Below are 6,286 nucleotides of genomic sequence, written 5' to 3' on the forward strand. Positions count from 1 at the left end.
TCTTCAACCTCATCCACGTTCAAGACAAGCTTCGTGCTGGTGCAGCGCGGGGAGAGGGGATGTAACGAGCGGGCGGCGCTAGGCCTTGGCACCTAGGAGATCCGCTCGGGGCCGGGGCCGGGCGCTTGTCGCTGCCGCCGGGCGCCCCGACGCCCCCAGCGCAGCCCCGCTCCCCCCCCCGGGTCACAGGCGTGCCTGTAAAGGCAGGACCTGTTCACGGGTTACGGACGTTTTATAAAGACAACAAAGTTATCGGTGTTCTGTCGATTCCCCGTGGTTCTCTACGGCTGAATCTCCGAATCGGCTCCGAATCGTCTGAAGTGCTTCGGCCAAATCAAATCGGGAAAATGATTTGAGTCTCCGAATCAAATCTCTGGCATCTGAATTGGCTGAATCCAAATCTGAACTGAATAGTTCCCTACTCACACAGGCCTAGCACACACACATCCCCTGGACACCTGGGCTCTGTGTGTGTGCATGTCCATCACAGACACCTGGTGTGTGCACTCATGTACACACACACACGCCCTGCCCCCTGCTGCCAAACCTCCAGCCCCTACCCCCTGAATGGGGGGCTCAGCCAAATAGACACACCCAGCAATGGGCATTATAAAGAGCCATACACAGACACCGTGACTTCTTGCGTGAAACAAGTGGCCGGGTACTTTGTAACTTCAGGCCTGTCCCGTGGGACAAGGAGCTCTTTGTTACGGGCTGGAAGGTAGATTCAGCTCATTGCAGGACAGAGGTAGCAGGTCTCCTGCTGCCCGTGCGAGGGGCTTGGGGCTGCCAGCTCCTGCGACCAACTTCAGCGCTGTTCAGTTGTAGGAGTCCGGCAGGGACCTCACACGCACAGACAGGACCCAGGGGTTCAAGACACACACGCATGCGCGCGATAGCTGAATCTCACTGGTGGGGATGGTATTGTCCAGCCTGGACCCAGCTTGTAGCCCCTGCTCCATTGGCCCGGCTAGGAAAACCATTGGCAATGCTACATCCATCTGTCTCCATGTGACCATTGAGCACTGTGTGTCCACTCATTGTGATCAGCATCAGGGGCGCCCTGGGGCTGTGTGTCTCCCCATCTGTATTGCCTTACTTTTCACAGTCATGGCAGAGACCCACATCTGTACAACAGAAATCCAGCCACAGCCGCAGCCAGCATGAAAACTATGAGGACTATCCCCCACCAGGGGAAACCCCCTGGACCTGCAAAACAATGACTCCAGTCAGAAGTGGGACACCAGGAGTTACTCCAAAGCTTCAGCTTCTGCCCCAGAGGAGCCTTCAACTGCCCCAGGGAGGGGCAAACCCCACCCCACTACTTACCTTGGTCCTTGGTGGTGAAGCTGGGGGAAGATCCAGGTTCATGCATGGCTGATGGGAGCAAGGTGGGTTCTGGAAGGAGACACAAGGAAAGGGATGATGAGGATCTTTAGGCAGGAGGCTGTAGACTAACATCATAGCATCAGAGAGAAGTGAGGCTGGAAGAGACCTCCAGAGATCACATCTGCACGGCACCTCCAATCTTTAACAGCCAGTCACGTCTACACCTGAGTGAACACGACCACACCTCAGTGAAGGTCTTTAGCTGGAGCTAAAAAGAGTTTGCGGGACTCCAAAACAGAGGAGAGAGATTAAGAGCATGGGCAGATGTAAGATATAGAAAAGGGGGGTGCAGAAGGGGTGGCACCTCATTGCATACTGGAGAAACATATGGTGCAGTCACTATCCCTGGTGGTGTTCAAGAGGAGGCTGGACAAGCACCTTGTTGAGCTCCTTTGAGCCCTTTCCAGTCCTTCTAGTCTACTATTTTATATGTATTGTTTAAGGAAAACAAGACACTTTGGTAATATACTGGGGGCCTGACACTATAGTATTCAGATGTAGATCCAAGCAGAGAGACACATAAATACTGGAATGTGCATTACATTATATATAATCCTAGAAATAGTTTGCTAGATTATATAGATAGATTTTAAGAAAAGAAAAACCTAAGAAACTAGGCAGAAAAATAGCCAAAATACTCCAAAGCTATTGTGTTGTTAGCCCTTTTGTCATGTCATCAATTTCTAATTTGGATTCATTAAAACAAAACCTCGACTTCTTGAGGAGCTTAACAGCACCTCCAGGACTTCACAGTCTGTTGTATTGGGGGGGGGGTGCACGTGGGTGCACGTGTACCCCCTGAGATTGGCAGTGCCCCTTCTGTGAAAAGTGCCGCCAACGCTGCTGATGGCACCTGTGGGCAGTCACTGCTTGCCACTCCCTGCCTTGCCGCTGACCGTGTCTGCAGGTCGTCGCCGACCATCGGTCGGCACTCAACACCTTCCCCCGCTGCTGCTGACACCACTGTGGCCACCTGCGGAAGCTCCCCACCTGGCCCACCCCTGCCACCAACACCGCCACCACCGCCTGCGGGAGCTCTCCGCCGCCACGCCCCTCTGGGGGCATGTGTCATTCATGGTCAGTCATGTCTACCCCTAAGTATGTGACCACCCGAGTGCAGGATTTTAGCTAGAGCCACAAGCAGTCTGTGGGGCTGTGAAAGATGAGAGAAATGTCACTAGGCAGGACTGACAGACAGCAGAACTGCAGAAGAAAGGGTGGTTTGATTAGTGAGAGATCAAGAGCATTGGAGAGGAGGGAGGGGTTCACACCAACAGAGTGAAGATATTAGCAGAAATGAGAGAGATGACAATGCAGTCATTGGGCTCTCTCACGGCTGCCTGGATACAAATGTCCCTGTCTCTCCCCCACTTTTGCCTTAAACTTTGTAGGGGGGAGCAAGGATGAAAGGAGAGGTGTGACTGCCCCAGTTCCTGCCCCAGTTCCTGCCCCCCGCCATATCCGCCCCTGCTGGAGACTCCTTACCAGGCAGCACCAGTGTGATGTTGGCCAAGAGAGCGCCGTCCAGAGAGCACCTGATCTCGTAGTGCCCACGGAGCTGCTGGACTATGCTCTGGGCTGTGAAAGCACCATCCCCCAGGGTAAAGTGGCCTAAGCTGTGGGCCATGGGTCCTCCCAGGAGCTAGGGCAAGATCTTGTGTGGATGTGATGTCCCCACAGGCCATGCACGGACCATCATTATACAGCCAGGGGGGTCCAGGGGCATGCGGGTGGCTCCCCCCTTGGGCACAATGCAGCGCCAGGCAGGGATCTCTGCAAGGAGAGAGTGCTGTGGTGAGACCCTCATGGTGGTGAATGGGCAGGATAGGGAAGGAGCAAAGGAACTATGTACCCTGGGAACTGGGGGGGCTGAAGGGGAGATTCTCCCCCCACACACAGATGCAGGACATAGGGGTTCCCCCAGGGTTTGGGAAGGGGATGGGGGCAACCCCAGACACCTGGGTTCTGCTCTTACCTGGTGGTTGGTTCTGGCGCTGGCAGTGGCTTGGGGCAGTTGTGGGTGTGGGAAGGCACAGGCAGAGAGCAGGGATCATGGTGCTCCCGCTGCCCCCTGGCCTGGGGCCCTGTGAGGGAGATAGAGTCCCACACCCCTCACCTCACCAAGGCAGCCCACCTCCCACCCTCCCACCGGCTGCAGGGGGACAGGGCCAAAGCCCCAGTGTCTGTTCCCACACCACAGCTCAGGGACGTGAGACTCTCCACGCACACGGACACATGCTTACAGCCCTAGTCCCAGCAAGCAGGGACACACACACGTATGTGTAGAAGTTTTGGTCATCTGAGGCTGCAGTTATGCTGAAATCTAGTTAAGCTAAAATGCTGCAAAGGACTTTGAGAGCAGCAGATGCCACAGACATCTTGGTGATCTGACAACACGGTGAGCTAAAATGCTGAAATCAGTGAGGTGTGAGCTCTAGGCCCCTGCTACATGTTACATGTAGTATGCAATTCAGTGGTGAAACACCCAATAAATACAGCTTGGGCACGCATGCCAAATAATGATATCACAATGAACCAGTCAAGTACACAGTAAATGTAGCCTGGCTACACACACAAAGTTACTGTCATGCAATGAACACGTGAATCACACAGTAAATGTAGCCCAGCCACATGCAAAGAATAAATGTAGACCATATATTCAAAGCAATCATTATGCGATGAACTTGCAAACTGCACAATAAGTGTAGCCCAGGCACCTGTGCAAAGTAACTGTCACATAATGAATGGGTGAATCGTGCAATAATGTAAAAACTGGCCACATGTGCCAAATAATCTGAATGGGTTTTTGGTTGTAGCCATGTTGGTCTAAGGACATAGGCAGGCAAGTTCTTGGAGTAGATGTCATATCTTTTATTAGACCAGCTGAGTTCTTGGCAAGCTTTCAGGTGCAGTCACCCTTCTTCAGGCAGAGCAAGTCTCTGCTGGTCTGAGACTCCAAGGAATGAGAAAAACTTCTCTCAGTAAACCTGGGGTAATAGCAGACCACAGTATGAATGTGACCCAGCAGTGCAATGCTGTAGCCAGCAGGGCAAACGATACTCTGGCATTGTATCACTCAATGCATCTCCAGCAAAACCAGGGAAGTGATTCTTCCGCTTTCCCTGGCACTGGTGAGACTGCAGCTGGAGTACTGCGTCCAGTTCTGGGTGCTGCACTTCAACAAGGATGTGGACCAACTTGAGAGTCCAGAAAAGTCACCCATATGATCAGGGACTTGCAAGGGAAGCCGTACGAGGAAAGGCTGAAAGACTCGGGCCTCTTCAGCCTAAAAAAGAGAAGGCTGAGAGGGGACTTGGTAGCAGCTTACCGCTACATCAGGGGGCTGCATCAAAGGCTCGGTGGGCAAATGTGTTCTGGGTGCTGCACTTCAACAAGGATGTGGACCAACTTGAGAGTCCAGAAAAGTCACCCATATGATCAGGGACTTGCAAGGGAAGCCGTACGAGGAAAGGCTGAAAGACTCGGGCCTCTTCAGCCTAAAAAAGAGAAGGCTGAGAGGGGACTTGGTAGCAGCTTACCGCTACATCAGGGGTCTGCATCAAGGGCTCGGTGAGCAACTGTTCACCAGGGCACCCCTGGGGAAAACCACGAGTAATGGCCAGAAACTCCTGGAAGACCATTTCAGGCTCAAAATTAGGAAAAACTTCAGATCAGGGTGTCCAGACTCTGGAATAAGCTCCCCTGAGATGTGGTGCAATTGCCTACCCTGGAAATCTTCAAGAGGAGACTGGACGGTCACCTCGCTGGGGTCACCTGACCTCACTTGTCTTTCGTGCTTGGTGCAGGGGGGCTGGACCCGATGATCTTCCGAGGTCCCTTCCAGCCCCTTGCAATCTATGAATACATACACACGCACCTATCTCTATATATATCTATCTACACATACATACACACACCCCCCCTCTCTGCCTATATATATAATCTATATGTATCTTTATGTATATCTTTCTATATTCTTATATGTGGCAGGCTTGCCTTTTGGAGCTTGGGTTGAGTCCCAGGCTTGAATCCTTGCTGTTTTGATTGGTGGAGCTCATCCCCCAATCAGGAGGCAGCAAGAGGAGTTCAGTCACGCCCCTTTCCTGAGGGGACCTGCAGAGGAGTCCCCCCTGCCCGGACCTGATTGAAGACTTCAACACTCAGGTGCCGCGACTTCAGGGGCGGAGCCCTGGGGCGTATAAAGGGAGCCCTCGCTCAGCATGGGGAAACACATGGGGAAACACGTCCAGGACAGAGAAGAGCTGAGGAGAGCTGCTCGGCAAGGCAAGGCAGTAGCCCAGAAGCGACCCTGAAGACTTCCATCAGCGGGGAATAGCAGATGGCTCCAGCAGATAGGCTCTCGGTGCACAACACAGCACATGGCATGCAGCCCCTGGGAGCTGCGTGAGGCGGCTTGGGTCTGCAACCTCTGGTGTGCAGCCAGAGATACGGTGCACAGGCCGGTGCACGGAGCAGGACCTTTGGAGCGCTTGGGCGGCTCAGGTCCTCAACCCCCAGAGCGAGGCTGGGAGCTCGGTGCAGGACGTGCTGCATGGAGGTCTGGGAGCGGACCGAGCCTGGTGTTGCACGAGGCAGCCCAGGCCTCCGACCCATAGCAAAAGGCTGAGTCCAGGCAGCCAGACGGTGCTCGGGCTCCTGAGTCAGCAGACGGGGCCGAGGCAGAGGCCCCAGACGCCCTGCACAGAGGAGCCCTGTTCCAGGGGATAGCGACCCCCCCCCGAAGCCCACGGCAGGCGAGACCAGCTTGGCGCACAGGATGAGGACCTGGGAGGCAAGAGTTGCAGGGAAAAGAGGGTTCCCACAGGGGAGGGGGAGTCTCCCCTGGTTAAATAAGGGCTCCTGAAAGTGGAGGTGCCACTGTGAGGGCCCCCCTAAA

This window comes from Alligator sinensis, unplaced genomic scaffold, assembly GCF_000455745.1.
Source record: "Alligator sinensis unplaced genomic scaffold, ASM45574v1 scaffold184_1, whole genome shotgun sequence".
Taxonomy (NCBI): Eukaryota; Metazoa; Chordata; order Crocodylia; family Alligatoridae; genus Alligator; species Alligator sinensis.